This window comes from Furipterus horrens, unplaced genomic scaffold (assembly GCF_987537825.1).
Source record: "Furipterus horrens unplaced genomic scaffold, mFurHor1.1.pri manual_scaffold_1, whole genome shotgun sequence".
In the NCBI taxonomy this organism is placed as follows: Eukaryota; Metazoa; Chordata; class Mammalia; order Chiroptera; family Furipteridae; genus Furipterus; species Furipterus horrens.
This window is the reverse complement of record NW_028327171.1, coordinates 162,415,873-162,433,710: the sequence shown is the minus strand read 5'-3', so window position 1 is coordinate 162,433,710 and position 17,838 is coordinate 162,415,873. Positions and strand designations below refer to the sequence as shown.

The 17,838-nt window shown below is 35.5% G+C and overlaps 1 pseudogene; it reads right to left on the bottom strand.

The window, feature by feature from the left end:
- Positions 1-17,510, bottom strand: part of LOC150022162 (KATNB1-like protein 1) — a 30,195-nt pseudogene extending 12,685 nt beyond the window's left edge.
- Positions 17,511-17,838: the final 328 nt, after the last annotated feature.

Here is a 17,838-nt window from a genome sequence, read left to right as displayed (position 1 = left end):
ATAGGCTACATTGAAAAGAAACATTGAAAAACAAAACTTAAAAACATGAAAAAAACAAAATCAAAACAAACAAAATTTATTCTTCCTTTAGCATAAGTGGAATTCTGTAATCTGCATTTAAAAACTAAATGGCCCTAGCTGGTGTGGCTCAGTGGATTGAGCACCAGCCTCCGAATTGAAAGGTCGCTGGTTTGATTCCCAGTCAGGGCACATGCCTGTATTGAGGGACAGATCCCTGGATGGGGGCGTGCAAGAGGGAGCCAACTGATGTTTCTCTCTCACATTGATGTTTCTCTTCCTCTCATTCTCCCTCCCTTGCCCTCTCTCTGAAAATAAATGAATAAAATCTTTAAAAAAAAATAAAAAATAAATGTATTTCACTGAAATACTGAAGTAGTTTGCAACAGCAATAGGGAGAAACAGTCTGCTGCCTTTGTATACCAATGAATATTTAGTTGGCAATGAACATGTTTTGCAAACATTAAATCAAATATTAAAAATTACTCTCCATTCCATCTTCTGCCAACCTTTTACCCCTTCTTTCCTCATACTGTTAAATTCTGAAAATATTAGGGCAGATATTTTATAATTCTAACATCTGCAAAATATATGAATATGTTGCATTTATTCCTAAGCATAATACTGCAGCAAAGCTGCTTAGGATCCTTGTAGGATCTTATAGGATTTAGGAATATAACCAAAATTTTTTTATTTGGTATTTCACATATATATGCTAACCTAAAAATAAAGGCCAAAGTGAAAAGTAAAAAGTAAAAAGCATTTATTTAAGATAAGAAAATAGCTATTCAGGAAGCACTGATTCAGGCAGAAATCCAAGTAATGTTCCAATTAGGGGATGAAGTCACTGGGATTTTATGAAAAAAGGAAGGGAAATAATTACATAAATAGAAAGAAATTTATATTAGTTTTAATAGGTCAGTGAAATAATTTTGATAGGTCCAAATAAGCTAAGTTATTCTTCAGCTATACATGGTGGTGCTAATTCTAAAGAATATCTTTATTCAAGATGCTTAATTTACAAGCAAGAAGAACATCAAATGCCTTGCACCTGGATGTCTTCCCAATAAGACAGTCTCACAAATCTAGAGACTGGTTTGTAAGTTATGTTGCATAAATTAACATGTGTGTTCTGTTTTCATAGGGCATAAGCCTATGACCTCATTACCTGAGTGTTTGTCTGTATGTATAGGCCTCACTTAATCCTGTCTGCATCACCGCCTCTTGAGACTCAATGGTTTGGCTGAACTAAGTGGTTGGGTTGGTGAAATATGGGGTGGTCTTTGGGCTTTATTTTAAAACTGGTTTCTCTTTTTTCTATTCTAATGGCTTGGACAGAAAGGGCCCAGAGGTCTGAGAGGAGGAGAAACCTAAAATATTCCCCTCAGCCCAAGTATAGTGGGCAAAAAGGCTTTGGATAAATGAGATGTGCCTGGCACACCTTCCTCCAAAGAAGCCCTTCTTTTCCCTAATGTGGGACATTGAAAAATTAATACCTGCCTTTTGTCATCTAGTGGTTATGGTTTTAATGATGCCTTTTAACTCTGTTGCCAAATCTGTTGTCCCCAGAATACAACAAGGATGCCGGCTTGTTAAACTGAGCATGCCATTGCCCAGGGACAGCCAACTGACCTGGCGTCTGCAAGATCCTTCCACATGTGGGAAGACCACCCTCCCCTCCACATCTCCACTCTTATTAGGGATTTTTGGACCCAAGTGTAGGTAGGACGATGACCATGTCCAGCTTGGAGCAGCTAGAGGAGCACGAGACCTTCGTCCATTGACCTTTATAAGATGATAAAGGGTCTTAAGTCTGAGAGGGGGGAAATTGTTACAGAGTAGGGCCCCCTCAAAAAATTAATTAATTAATTAAGAAAAGAACATCTTCATTCAGTCTGGTAGTCAGGATATCTGCTTTCCTGTTAGATTTGCAAATATCTATTTGAAACACAGTGCTGGTTTAGCCCAATCCAAAAATTATTTTGCCCAGTTCAAACATTCCAAAGGATTGAGAAGTAAGGGGTGCAAGGAAGGTCCTCTAGAATGGGATATCCTTGCTCTATTTTTAAAAGGCTCCACTTATGCCAAGTTTTCACATATACAAGGTAAAATATTTCCCATTCTATATTTTTATTATTGTCCAGAACATTCTTCCTAAACTTTCAGAATCACAACTATAAAATACCATTAGATGAATTTTCATATACTCTGGACTACTTAAGTGATTAAGTTATAACATATATTGCAACAATTCATTTTTACATGAAGAATATAAAATAATAGAATGTCAGTAGTCTCTTAAAGGGTTGTTTCCTAGTCACCTTTGGAGGGGTTCAGAACAAGGCTTCCCCAAGAAGCCTTTGAACATATGAACTATGTTCACTTTGGCATGTGAACTATTTTGAATGGAAGGTAATTGAGACCCTGCTTTCAGGCCCAGGAGAAACTCCTGCCCCTCCTGTAACCACCTAAAAGACTCGAAATTGGGGGCCTTGCCCATAAGAAGAGTTATGATAAAAAATAACTATCTATATGGCAGGGCAAATCACTGAACATCTGCCTTCCTCATTGTCCTGTGAATTTCTTTTCTCCGCTCAGGAGTCACACAGCACCTTAACTCATTCCTTGGCTCAGAATGCCTTTTACACCTCATTTCACCTTTCTGTCTCCAAACCTCTTATGTATGTGGGATTTCCGTATGTACATATGTAATTAAATTTGGTTATTTTCTCTTGTTAATTTGTCTCATGCAGACTTAATAATTAGATCAGCCAAAAGAACTAAGAAAGTCAAGTTCTTTCCTCCCCCACACTTTAATACTAAATAGTTTGATATAAATAAGAGACCAAGTCATAAAATTTTTAAGAAATTGAGTTATCAAACTAGAGAAAATTATTTTTATCATGTGCAGACTATAAGGACAGATTATTTGAAAAGCCCGATAGGTTGGAACAGATACTAAGTGCCCAGAAGCAGCTGTTTGTAATGTTCTGTATATGAGCTCAGAAGCATGACTGTAGGCAGGAATGAGGTTCATGATCACTTACCTAAGAGAGGCTGATACAGAAAGAATACATAATTATCAGTATCACCGCCCTCAATATAATTACAATTGTTGAGCATATCCTACACATCAAATAGGAAATCAGTGCTTTACCTTTACAACACTAATAAGTAGTTATTATCACTTCCACTTGACAGATGAGAAATGTGTGACTCAGAAAATGTAGGTTCTTTGCCCTATACTACACCTTAAGAATTAGAGCAATTTCCAACCCAAAGCTGTCTCTGATGTTCATGCTTTTCTTATTAAGTAATGGCTCTATATAATAAAAAACATTTTATTTTCCCCAATACAAAATATCAAATGTTGAAAAGAAGTTGAATTATTAATACTTTTTAAAATACTCATTTTTTCTTTGCATGTATACATGCATGTATAAATCTTGAAGAGTCAACACATTCAAGGTCAAGTTTGATCATTAATTTCAATAATATTATTCTTGTGTACTTTACCCAATTGCTCTAATAAATATGAAAAGTCTTGTGTTGCTTTTGGAACACGATGCTGTCTAAGCAACAGCCAGAGCTATTCTTTAGTTCAGTGAGCCACTCAGTTCCAAGTATCCTTGATCTTTAAAGGTCACATTGTGGGCCTCTTTAGTTCATGTAAAAATAAACCAGTGTTGAAGAGACTTCAAAAACCTGAAATATGGATCCTCTTGCTAAAAGTGAGATTATTTAGGATTTCTTTGAAAATCTGTTCTGAAAAGAAGATTCAAAACAAACTTAACCACATCATATACATCCATTCAAATGAAGTGCTTGCATTTTTCTTACACTTAAGCAAGCACATAAAGTATAATGAGGAGCTTCAGCTGGAGCCCAAATCTATAAAAGCCCATGTCTCAGATTTCTTGAAAAAAATAAAATAAAAAGAATAACACTGTTCTTTTTTTAACTATATTGGGGGGGGGCAATATCTAAAGAGTTAACATGATGGTACCAGAACTTCTGGTAAAAACTTATTAAATCTGAAAATATGATTAAAAGCAAAGTGAGCTTTCTATTGCAGCTTGTCTTGGAAGGCATCTTCCAAGTCAATAATTTTTAACCTTTTTCATCTCATGGCACTTATGAACTAATTGCTAAAATTCTGCAGCATGCTAATATCTATCTATCTATCTATCTATCTATCTATCTATCTATCTATCTATCTATCTATAGATAGATAGATATATATACTGATCTGACAAAAGACAATAGGTATAATTTTGATTCCTTTATACTAGATGGCTATTGTGTTGGCCATTATTTTTTTACTTGATAATCTAAGGGAAAAGAGGTCAGTGCCCCTGACTAAGTAGTCAGGTATTGAATGTTTTAAAACTCCTTGAGTCACAGTGTTTGAAAATCACTGCTCTAAGTGCATGCAATGTGTTCTTTGCTCTGATAAGCTCTATTAAATATTGATTACAATGTAACTAATCAAGATAGTTTGCTTCCCCACCCTTTGTCAGCATATAAAAGTTTATGTCAGGAAAGCTTTCGAAGGTAATCAATCCTAAAGGGAATAATGGATCAGAAGGAGAATATCATAAATAAATACCTCATTAGACTATTTAAATTCAGTGTTTTTTAATAGTGTGGTATCAACATGGGCAACATTTTCCCACCTTGTTTTATAGTAATTGATTTTTAATAACAAAATAACTATGATTAAATCAATCCATCATACAAAATTGTGTTTTACTATCTGTTCCAACACTGTTTAACCTACTTATTACTAGTCTCCCATGGTCTGTAATTAAGTAAAGTTCTTCTATGTCCTCATTAACTTCAGATAATTGATGTTATCCTTTTTTTATTATGTGTTTTAAAAGTCATTTCTAAGCCATAAATCACATTATGGAGAAAGCGATGTCTGAAATGTATCTTTTTGTGAGATACCCAGTGATGACAGTAACCCTCACCTACAATATAAAAGGGTTGCTTCAAAGAATACAAGAAATAAATAGAAATACCCTCTAGCTTTATGAATATTAACTTCTATTTAGTACCTATTATAATTTCAGACAGGCTCTCTGCTAAGCACTACAGATCCACAGATACGCTCCTCACAAGATGGTACCATGAAGAACAAAGTTATGTAAGGTGTTTTAAAACACTCAGCTAATAACAGACAATGCCAGGTCTTGAGTCTTATATGAATAACTTCAGTTGAATCATTCTAGTCCTCTACACTATTACAAATTCTCCCTTGTAGCTGTGTGTTCTCAGGGGATTTAATAGTGTTTTATTTAGAATAAGTGTTATGTGTGTGTGTGTGATTAAAGATTTCTATACAGTATTCGCTCACTTATCACAGGTATTACATTGTAGACCCCCCACAATAGGTGAAAATCTGTGAAGTAGGAACCTTACATATATTTTAGTATTTATATATATTTTAAGGCTTTATAAACTCTCCCCACACACTTAAAAACCATTCCCAGTCCCTTATTAACCTTTCCCACTCCCTTATTAACCTTTTCCACACTTTAATAAACACTACTTATGTTCTTAAACGTGTTCTACACTCTTAAACCTATGTAACTTTAACAACATACGTATACAGCACTGCAAAACCCCTTGATATAATGAAAAATCTGCAATAATTAAATATAAGTTAATCACCATATCACTTGTACTTACTTAGTTTCTAACTATCCTTGCCTCTCTTGCATATTACTTCTTGAAGTGTCAATGATTAAATAAAGAAATAAATAAACTTTTAATGTGAAATGACTTTTCAGTTTACCCTAAGAATAATGATAATATGTCTGCTATTAAAAACATCTTCTAATATATTTGATTTCTAAGATTAAGTTTATAAGAAACTTATTTACATAAGGTGTTCAGAAGAAAACTTTCATCTATATTTAGGATCTGTATAACATAGTATTTTCATGTTGGTTTTAAAGAGAAGAGGGAGAGGAAGGATCTCCCATTAAGGATTTCATAGTGGAAGATGTGGACTATTAACCCAATAATTTGATATGACAAAAAATATGAGGTTTTCACAATAAAGGGAAAATAAATGAACAAATGTCAGCTACTTCATGTGATTAAGAGTATGTTATTTCTTTAGTTACTAACATTAATTCTTTAATGTTTTTAACTTATTTATTTTGATATTAAGTTGAATATGTATACAACTAACAATTATAATTGATTTAAACCATTCTGATGGCTGGCATAACAAATAACACTTACTGGGTGATCATAGCATAATTGAATCTATCTGGGTGAATTCTTTTTGTCAAACTATGATACACATTCACAATAGGGTAATTTACAGTGACTGCACAGTGAAGACATTTTTAATATTTTACATGACAAATTTCACAAAATAGGCCAGAGTTATTACATCTGCAAAGAGATGGTGTCTATAAAAAGAGGTTTCAGTTGTTAGCAGAGAGAAGATTATAAAGAGAACATTTCTGGGGAGCTTCTCTTTGTACTGGGTTGGCCAAAATGTTTGCTTATTTTTTTCTGTACAATGGTTCTAGTAGTACTTAGTTGTCTTTAACTTGACTCAAAACAATTTTGTTAGATAGCATTATGATAGCTATCATATCAGTGTGCATTTTTTTAAAAAGCATCAAAATTGGTGAACTTTTGTGCAGCCATTATAATATTGAAGATGGGAGAAAATACACATTTTAGCATATTATGCTTTATTATTTCAAGAAAGATAAAAACCCAACTGAAACACCAAAAAGATTTGTGCAGTGTATGGAGAAGGTGCTATGACTGATCGAATGTGTCAAAATTTACTTGTGAGTTTTCTTGGTGCTATTGACATTTTGGCCACATAATTCTCTGCTGTGGAGCTATCTTATGCATTGGAAGATGCTTAGCAGAACCTCTGACTTCTACCTACTAGAAGCTAATAGCAGGAGATAGCCAACATACTCAAAATATCCAAATCAATACTTATTGGTGAAAATAAAAACTCTGCCTTTTATTTTACAGAAAAAAAAAAAAAAAAACCTGAATGGACTTTTTGGCCAACCCAATAGAAGGCAGTGAAGTGATGTGAGCCCCTCAGCTTCATCCTCAGATAAGGAATAGCGAAATCTGTTGGCTAGCCATAAGCTTAGTTTGGTGGGACTTCAGTGAGATTGTAGAGACAGCCTCTGGTGTTTGCAGACATAGAAAGTTGCAATATGAAGAAAAAATCATATATTGGGCTCAGACTGAACTCCCAGAATTTATCAGAGTTAAGCATGCACTGATGATTACATAGAAGAGATGTGGACTACATGGGAAGGTGAACTTACTCCTGGTTCCAGAAGAAAGGGCTGGGACTCCAACAAAGAAAGAGTTTGTGGAAGGTGGGCAGCCAGGAAGCTAGAGACAGGCCACACTCAAGATATTGGATTTGTGTACAGAGAAGCTCAGCAGGGAGTCTTTGAGGAGAGCCAAGTGACCTGTGAGAAAAAGAATTGGCTCTAACCTTATGCCAGACACAAGAAGCCAAAGCCCCTGGAGCAGACAAATGTGTAACTGAAAGTCAGCAGTCATCAAATGATTATTTTCAGTTCACCTAAACATAGGTACTGGGCAACTTGATTGGATGGGAAATGAATTGTTCATTGGACTTGTCTTCAAACGTCTGGAAACAAATACTAAATTTTTGCTGTTGTTGCAATGGGCACTAGAAATTAGAATGTGTGTTGCAAATTCTAATTTGTGTTCAGGGAATTTATTTTAGCTTAACAGTCAAAATTCTGGAGAAGATGTGATAGAATATGATGGTTATATTTTCTAATCAATACACAGACCCCCTTAGGTTTGCACTCCAGACTACTAGTATATAGAATTTCACTTTAATAATTTTGTTTCTTTTTATCAGATTGAATTATTTGTAAAATGTAAGAAAACTTAAACTCTCACATCCACAAATCTCTCTCGTTTTGAACAAGACGGCTCTTTTTGAGTCTCTCTTCACACAGAAAATTAGGCCCGTTGAACAAATCATCTCCTTCTAAAGACCAAAACTAGCATGACCAATACTCTGGCCTTTTCAGGGAGGTATCTGAGCTGTCTCACCAGGATTCCATGGAAGAATTAAGCCCCAATGTCCTAAGGCATCCATTATATGTAATAATTACCATTTCTCCTATAAATCTAAAATAGTACTAGGCATGTCCAACCTCTGGAAGAACTGTGTTTAGGATGAGAAACGCAGATTGAAAAATACAGATCTCTGCCATGTGATAGGCATCCCCAAATGTTTTTTCTCTTGGCTAAGAAGATTGTTTGAAAAATCTTATTTCTTTGTATCATTATCTGTCTCTCCTCTGCCTCCCATAGTATTTCATGTTGTTGAATTATGTTAAACTAGCTAACCTTTTCTCCCCTGCTAGATCACAAGCTCCATCAGGGTAGAAACTGCTTCTTAATTCTTCAAGATCAGTGTTGGCTTTAAAAAAAAAAAAATGATAGTTCACTTTGACTTTATCCAACTCATGTTTTTATAATGCCAGGAAAAAAAAAAAAAAGTGGCGGAGTAAGGATGGTGTTTGCTCCCCCTCAGATTTCTAAGTCTGTTCTGCTTGCTCAAGCAAACATAGTCTAACATGGAGAACCTAGTACACCAACAGGAAAGGGAGATTCAGCCAAGCTGACAGGAAGGGACAGTATGAATTCCATAGAAATGCAGAAGTGCTGAGGTAAAATATGAGTCAACATTTGCAGATCTGTTCTTATAAAACATAGGCATTTACAAAATTACCACAGTTTTTCATACCTTCACTTTGGTTAAATCTCTTGTGAGTAGGAAGGAGAGAAATAGCAGGGACTGGCTGTCCATAGATTGAGCACTTTGGATGAAAGAAACAGTGCAGCAGAGGAAATCTTTGATGCCTGTTTTATGTTCCTAAACCATCTAGAACCATCAGTAGGTATGATACCGTTGCTATACAAAGTTAGAAAGAAAAGTTTCTTGTTAGAATGAATTCATTTTTTTTTCTTCTCATAAAATAAAACTCATGTGATTAAGTGTAACTGAAAAATAGGATTCAATATGCATGTCACTGAGGCAACAAAGCAGAAGAGAAAAAAGAAAATTCAATTCTAGTACCAACTTAGCCATCCAAAACTGTGCCAGTTTGGGCAAAATATTGTTCGCCTTTCCTGAGACTTGCTTTCCCCTTCAGTTAAATAAGGAGCTTTATGAGGTAACTGTTTTCTCTTTTATCTTATCCTAAGAATTCTATCACCCTAAGAAATCCTACGGTACTCTCAAAAATCCATTTATATTGTCTCACTTTTTAAAGGCAATGTGTATTTACAGCAAAATCAAACATCATTTGATTTCTAAGAGTGAAAAGAGGGCAGAATAGTGCCTGTCTCAGCAGTCTGTCTTCCTGTCATAAAAGCAATCCTTACAAGTACATTGTATAGATAATACACCTGCATCCCATGGGCTCTCACATGCAGACTGAGAAGAAAGAAAATATTGCACATGATATGTGATGAACCACCTATGCTAGTTTACACGTTGAATATAGAAAATGACCTTAGCCACAATATGATTATGCTGAAATGCATGATAACATCACAAGTCAGTACTCAGAACACTCAGATTTTGAGAGATGCACATAGGTGTGAAATTTTTGTTTGGAGAAACAAACATATAGAAAGTAGCATCAGAATGAGTATATGATAGGGCAAATTACATATTAAATAAGTAAAATATGTATGTCAGATAAGATGTGTATATCATGTATATAATATGACACATATTAAATTACTATGTTTTTCACACTATAAGACACACCTGACCATAAGACACACCTAGGTTTAGAGGAGGAAAACAAGAAAAAAAAATTCTTAACCAAATGGTGTACTAAAATATTTAATAAAATATAACAGAATAATATTTCAACCATGTAAAGTGAACAGCAATCAACAGCAGTATTAAGAACCATCATCACTGTCATTAACAAATGAGGAGAGACTTTAAGGTTCAAGTACTCTTCTAGTTTTCTGGGAACCTGAAGAACTCATCATTGTTAGTGTCAGAATTTATGAAGTTCAGTTGCTCACAATTACTGCTATCACTTTCTTTGCTACTTCATACTGACCAAACGCCCTGAGATTCAGCAGTAAAGTGGGACATTTAAGCACCCCCAGAGGTTTTGTGTGGGCCCACTGCTTCCTCTTCTAACAGCTGTCACCACCGCTGACAGATTAGGTAACACACATCATGGTCTCTGACGCAATATTTGCTCCATAAGACACACAGACATTCCCCCACCCCGACTTTTTTGGGGAAAAAGTGTGTCTTATGGAGCAAAAAATACGGTATTTATATATGAGCTATATATATACATAACATTTTATAGGTATGTGCACCGAGATGAGAAATACATATCAATTTCATAGTGTTATATGTAATTAAACATATTTATGCTTGTGTGACTGAGTATAAATTATATATAATATATACCTCTATATGTAACATAAATTTTCTAGTCAATTTTATTTTGAAAAACAAGCTTATCTCCTATGCATCAGAAAACCCAAGAAATAGAGACATAAGTTCACAGAATGAATTCTTTATCTTTTTATTTACATTAAGGGTTGTTACATAAACTACAAGAGAAAAGCAACTTTCTCCTAGAAAGAAAGCTAATTTCTAAACAAGTAAAACTGTACTGTAAAAAATACTATTATATTATGATGCAAATATCTTCAAAATTTCAATGTTGGATGACTTTTCAGTTTACCCTAGAAATAATGACAATATTCCTGCTATTTAAAGAAGTATTCTAGTATATTTGATTTATAAGATTAAATTCATAAGAAATGTATTTACACATGCTTTCAGAAGGAAACTTACATCTATATTTAGGATCTAGTAATTTACAGACTAAAAAATAAATAAGTAATCACATTTTAAATTCTTGATTCTTTCACTATTTTTTATTTCTCTTGTTCTCTGACTTGATTTCTTGAGTTTGACAATTATAAGTATTGAGTTTCCCTCATTCATTTATTTCTTCATTCCTTTATTCTATCATTCATTTATCCAATACAGAGCATCTACTATATACCAAGATACTAGTAAAGGAAGGAAGAGGAGAAAATGGGAATAAAGAGGAAAAGGAATAAGAGGAGGAAATGGAATGAGAAGACTCTCCCATAGTAACCCTTCAGGACCCTCTCTGTGTGTCTGTTTCTTTTCTGTGTTAGCTTTCTCTAATCTTACACCATTGCTTTCTATGAAGATCATTTCTAAGATTATTTCCCCAGTCCTGAAGTTTCTCTGAGCTTTTGTCAACATTTCTGAAGACCAAAACCATTCCCACTGAATGGCCCCATCAACTTTTTAAATTTGCCCATGCTGAAACAGCATCAACTTTTCTTCCTCTTCTTTCCCTGTCCCCTCTGCTATCAAGGGCACCACAATTCTGTCTGTTACCCAGGTTCCAAATCTAAGATTTGTCAACAATTTTCACTCTCTTCTGTTATGACTAGTTGCCCACATAATATCTGCTGTACTCCTACAGTATTTCCTATTAGTTTTTTCCTCCCCCACTTCCATAACCCTAAATTTAAAGCTTTATTTCTCTTTTCTGGGTTTGTATACCTTCATAACTGATTTTCTCACCTCTTAGCTCTCCACATTGATACAGTATACAACTTGTCAGATACTTTCCCCAGAATATCAGTTTAATGTTTTGGTAAATTTTATTATTTGCTCTAAAATCTTAGTCCTGTGGCTTATAAGAATATGTGATGATTAAAATTAGGTAACACATGCAAAGTGTTTAGTAGGGTGCCTACCACATGGCACGTACTTCATTGTAATTACCTATTTTTATATGTCATTGCCTGCAAAAATGTGTCAGATTATTCAGCTTTCCATGTAGCCATTCTTTTTTAATGCCTGCATTGCACAATAATTAAGAGCTCTGCAGCTAGACTGCCTAGTTTCAAGTCCTGTGAATTCCAGCTGTTATTCTTGAGTAAATTGCCTAGCTTCTTTGTGCCTCCATATCCTGATTTACATAATTTGATGTTAATATTAGTATCTACTTCAGAGCATTATTGTGAATATTTCAATAATTGATGTATACAAAGCAACTGGCTGGTTTAGCTCAGTGGATTGAGCGTCGGCCTGCGAGCTAAGTGTCGCTGGTTCGATCTTCCAGTCAGGGTACATCAGAGAAGGAAAACTCTGACTCCAAAAAACCTCCGCTGCCTTGCGGCATACCTCTTCTGGGGAAAGGCTAAGGGAGTAAACCCCGACAGAAAATCCGGAGCCGGAGTCCCTAAGGCGGTTTGACGTTGTAGTCAACACCGGCAACTCCTGCGGCGCACCTGAAGCCAAGCTGTATCGACTCCGTCTTCCCTTGGACCCTTCAGCTGCGAAGAGAGGGGGGGTCTGCTGCATGGGCAACAGCAGACCCTCCATATCACCCTGCCCAGGCTCTGTAGCTTCAGCTCCACTGGAGAGGACACTCCAGCGTCATCGCAAGATGTCGATTCAACACGGGAGGAGACAGATACCGTGTCACTCCCGAGTCGGACTGCACAGCCATTCTCGGCGGTGCAGATAGACACTTAAGAAGCTACACCATCGTCTCTCGAGACGGACGGCTGCCGACGACGACAAAGCAACTATAGGACTAATGTTAAATATTCAATTAATGTTAGTATTATTCATCGTTATTCAGAATCTCCCATAATCCTTCTCCAGCTTACCCATTGAGCGTTGTCTCTCACCCTTCTTGTTTATAAACTCTATGTCTCATCCCATCAGAGCCGATTTTTACTTCCTGTACATACCCTATTGTGCTTTTCTATTGGTGTGTTCAAGCTCTTTACTTAGGCTGTCATTGGTCCTGTCCTTTCTAGATGAAAGTTCCTGAAAAAGCACATCTTTTCAATATTTATTTATCTGAAGTGTCTTTCACTAGAAAGAATTTAGTAAGTATTTGTAAGAAAATGTATCACTATTGTCATACCCTTGAGCCACTCTGTCAGTTTATGGTGCTTCTTCTAAACAATAGAATCTTGAATTGATTTATATGTGGTAATAAACAGATGCAGAGATAAATATATAATATATCACTTGCTGTATTTTGAACAATTTGTCATTTGTTTATGAATAAATGATAGCATTTATTAATGAATCAGGTAAATAATTTACTACTCACAAAACAGCTTCAGATCTGGTTAATCTTTGCTGAAATTTTTCTTACAGAAATTGCAATCTTTTTTGTTTGTTTATTTTTGGGCCTATGAGACCAACGAAACCTGCTTTTCAAGTTGAAAAATCAATTTATAAGCAATACAGGTGGTCTCAGTTTTGGTTTAAATTGTTTGTGTGTGTGTGTTTGTGTGTGTGTGTATCTCTTTTTCTTTTCATTTTTTTTCAGTTATATTCTACATAATTTTTATAAAAATTAAAAATGCTGTGGTAAAGAAAGTTACTTTTTAGGTTTAGCATACCTGGTTATATTAGATTCCTAGGGCTGACATAACAAGGTATCACTAACTGCACAGCTTAAGAAAACAGAAATGTGTTATCTCATAGTTCTTGAAGATATAGTCTAAAATTTAACATGTAGTCAGTAAAGGGAACAAAAGTTTTGCCATCCAAAATGTGCCACTCGGGATATTAAATTTAAACTGATTATTAAGAAACAAAAGACAAAGAAAGAACCTTTAACTCTCCCCTTTCTTACCTAAAAAATTCAGAAGGAAAAACTTGCTGAATGTAAGGAAGAAGCACTTTAGCATATTCACCTTAGCATGTCTGAACTAAATGTGGCAGACAGGCAGACATCTAGCAAAGCCTGCCTGTTGAATTTACTTCTGGCTCCCACTGTTTCTGGGTTGCTTGGCAAGAATTCATTTACCATCTGTTTGTTCTTTCTTCTACCTGTGAATTACCTACTTTCCTTCTGAAATACCAGATCCCTGCTCCCCTTCTCCTTTGTCCAGAATAGCATGTAAACGTCAACTGCCCAGTGTGCCTTCGATCCTGTATCTTATGACAACCATGGCATGTACGTCCATAATAAACTTTGTACATTTTCTCTTGTTAATCTGTCTCTGTTAATGTGATTACTGGGCCATCTAGAACTTAAGACAGTGGGAAAAAGTTATTATTTGTGACCCCACAGGAGAGCCATGCTTTCTCTAAAACCTGCAGGCAAAAAAAAACTGTCCTTGTCTATTCATATCTTCTAGTGATGGTAGTCAACCCCTGATGTTCTTGTCCTGAAGCTGCATCATTCCAACCTCTGCCTCTGTAACACTTTGTGTTCTTCCTCTGTGTCTGCATCTTCACATGGTGTTTTGCTTTCTTCCTTAAATAACAATACTATATTACTTTCAGGTGTAAAACCCAGTGGTTAGACATTATATAATTTACTAAGTGATTCATACAAATACATAGTCTTTTTCAAAGTCTTTTCAACATAAGAAAATAGCTGCATAGATTCAAGTTTTTTCTTATAAACTGCAATCATAATAAAAGTAATAATGAATGATCTTTGTGGTTTCTAATAATGTTTTCTTACTTTTTGACATAACATAAAGTATATTCTTAGGCAGCATGGCATTAAGTTCTAACGGTTTTTAAACAATATTACCAAATAACCATGTAAATCCCAATGCAGCAAATGTGAACAATCTCCATAGTGCACTTTCACCTTATTGAAGTTGAAGCTGCTCCTTTCAGGTATTTTCCCACTCAATACAAAGCAGATTGTTACAGTTTTGTTGGTGGTTTCATCATGTGGCTTTAAAAAAATGTTTTGTCTTCTACAGTTCACAGTTTTTTATGAGAAATATTTTGGAAATCAAGTAGTTCAGGAATGTTTTGAATGACCAAATGCTTTTTAGTAGATGAAGTCTCTCCATGCAACTATAATAGATAGGCATCTACATCCTTAGCTATATTATCAATATATCCTGGAACCAAAGTAAGATGGTTCTCTTGTTCCTACAGTCCACTTAATTGTAATTTTAGGGTGAAGGAATTAGTCAAAGAACATACAGGTAACACCGTATAACAGTTGTTAAGGTTCCTAACAAATGCTATGTTATGTAAATCCGTGTTATATGAAACAAAGAAATAGTACAAAAAGGGGGGTTAGGTTCCAAAAATTAAAAAAATAAAAACTATTACATGTTATAATTATGAAAAATATATTTATTAAAGCAATTTTCATCAAAAGCACAACATATTAATATGAATTAAGTAATGTTTTCTTTGTTATCGCTACTAAGCTCCATTAACGGAATATGTTTTCTTTTTGACAAGATATCCTCTTCCTCTGAACTTTCTTCAGCATTATCTTGATTTCTATGCTCTACTTTTTGCAAAATAATCTGTTATTTTATATTGCTTGCTTTTAGCTGAGAGATCTTTATAAATTTTGTTATATGGTGCTAAGCACTTTTGAAGTTCTCTCTTAAATTTTGTGCTCCTCTCGGTGCAAGGACCTTCATTTGAGAAATATAACTCTAACTGTTCAGCTAAGTCTAGGCCTTTCTTTATGCTTTTTAGAGTAAACTGATATGATGTACACACCCAAATAAAAAAATTTAAATGAGTTATCTTTTGCTCTTAAAAGCTTTTATCACATTATACAGGGGGGGTTCCCCAATTCCCTAACCATGTTAGAGCAAAACCATGTTGGAGTGAAACTGTGTTAGAGCAAAACCATGTTATAAAAGTACCAAGTTATATGGGGGACACCTGTATATGAAGGACCAATGAACATGGACAGTGGTGTTACAGAAACAGGGGTGTTCCAAAAAACCCCAGAGTTTGCAGCTGGGGGATGGGGAGAAGGAAGCAGCTTTTCAGAATGCCTCCACATGCCTGAGGTGGCTAGTGTCTTTTTTATGCAAAATGGCTTTAATGCATCCAAAGCCTCAGGCAGATGGGAGGAGTCTTGAACCAGGGGATGGTATGGAGAAAGCACACAGAGCCTACGTAAGGTTCTGTGAATGGTCAGAACTGGTTACCGCACCCACTACATCAGAGGATGTAGTCAGGGATTTAAAAATAAGCGGCAGACATTTTAGGCGGACTGTGCGGATTTAACTAAGGTTAAGGCGGACTGTGCGGATTACAAAAGGACTAACTATACAGTTTACAAGGAGGCTGAGAATCCATGAGGTTCTGGATTAAAAGCTGGTGGACCCCATAACACAGACGAGGTCTCCCCAATCAGGATTGAATGATTGGCAGCTACTGGTAAAGCTGAACTGTGTTTGGAAAGTAGGGAAAGGGTTTCTCTGACTTTTCTAAAACTAGCCTGGTTTGGTAGGGGGGAGGCAAGGATATGTGTTTGTGGGTGTTTTAAAGAACATAAGACTTAACAACAGAAATCCGCAAATAACTAAATCTATATAACTGTTAAATAAACTATTCTTTTTCTTTTCACTAAACTCTGGTATTGAGAGTTATAATTTTGGCGGCGGGCAATCGGGCCCCTAACTAAAGAGCCCACGGGTTTGTTTTCAACTGGAGCAGCCCAGGGGTTCTGTAACAGTGGTGTGGGGATTGACTATGGAAGTGAGGGGTGAGCTGGGTGGAGGGGGACAAAGGGGGGAAAATTGGGACAACTATAAAAGTATAAATAATAATAAAAAATTAAAGTTAAATAACCATAAAAATGAATAAATAAATAAATAAATAAAATGTGAATATTTTCATTATTTACAACTTTTGTTTTGGTTGATAGTTCTGACCACCATCTTTACATGACCGCTTGAAGCCAGTTTGAGCCAACTATTATATATTCTTCAAATTTCCTTTTAACTAGTGACTTTACTAGAGACAGGTCTACACAGCAGCCAAGTGAGATGTATAATTTTTCTTCCTGTAAACTGTTGATGAGGTCAAGAAGGCAACCCATTACCACTCCAAGGTTTTCCATCCTCACCAAATAAGCTACAAGTTCACCTATACTTCTCTTTTTCCAGAAAGTTCAAATTACACCCAATCTCAAATTCCTGCTGAACAAAACTTGTGCCATTGTTTCATGGCCCTGAGAAACCTCAGAAAACAAACAAACAAATAAATAACACCGTATTTTGATGATGGGCTTTCTGACTGTGAAGAACCATCATCCCTGGAGTTAAGCAAATATGTTGACTATCATGGTGTAATTTTTCAGGCAAGTGGCTGCACAAGTCAATTCATTTTCTTTATTTTCCATATCACAACCCCAAATTCTAGGAGGCTGTTTCTTTTTATAACAAGCATCTGGAAAAGGATGGTGAACTTTCTTCCCATAGGACATCACCTTATGTAGTTTATCTGGGCTATTCACAGCTCATCCAACTCTTCTATTTATGTAAGTAGATAACTGTTTTGTAGACTTCTTAAACTTCTTCATGTTCTTATTAGTGAAATTAAAGATCCTTTTTCTGGAAAGATGCACAGAATGATCCCACTTAAGTTTCATTTTTTTTTCACACCATAGATTTCAGGTGTCATACTCCCAGCTGAGCCTTGGAGCTGATGAGCTGCACCTAGAAGCCCATAGTCCCTTTGCTCCTGGGTGAACCCTCTCGGGGTCATTCAAATGCAGTAGTCTGCAATTTATTTTATTATAAAAATAAAGCAGTAATGTGTTCAGTTTCTTGTCTCTTGATGACAAATGCAATGGGTGTGTTTAATTTCATTGACTTCAATGAAGCTGACAAGAAAAATATATAAAATCAACTTTATACAGCTTAAACACTGGCATCTGAAACAAATCATTATTTCATTACCTGTCACGCTGGAATCTC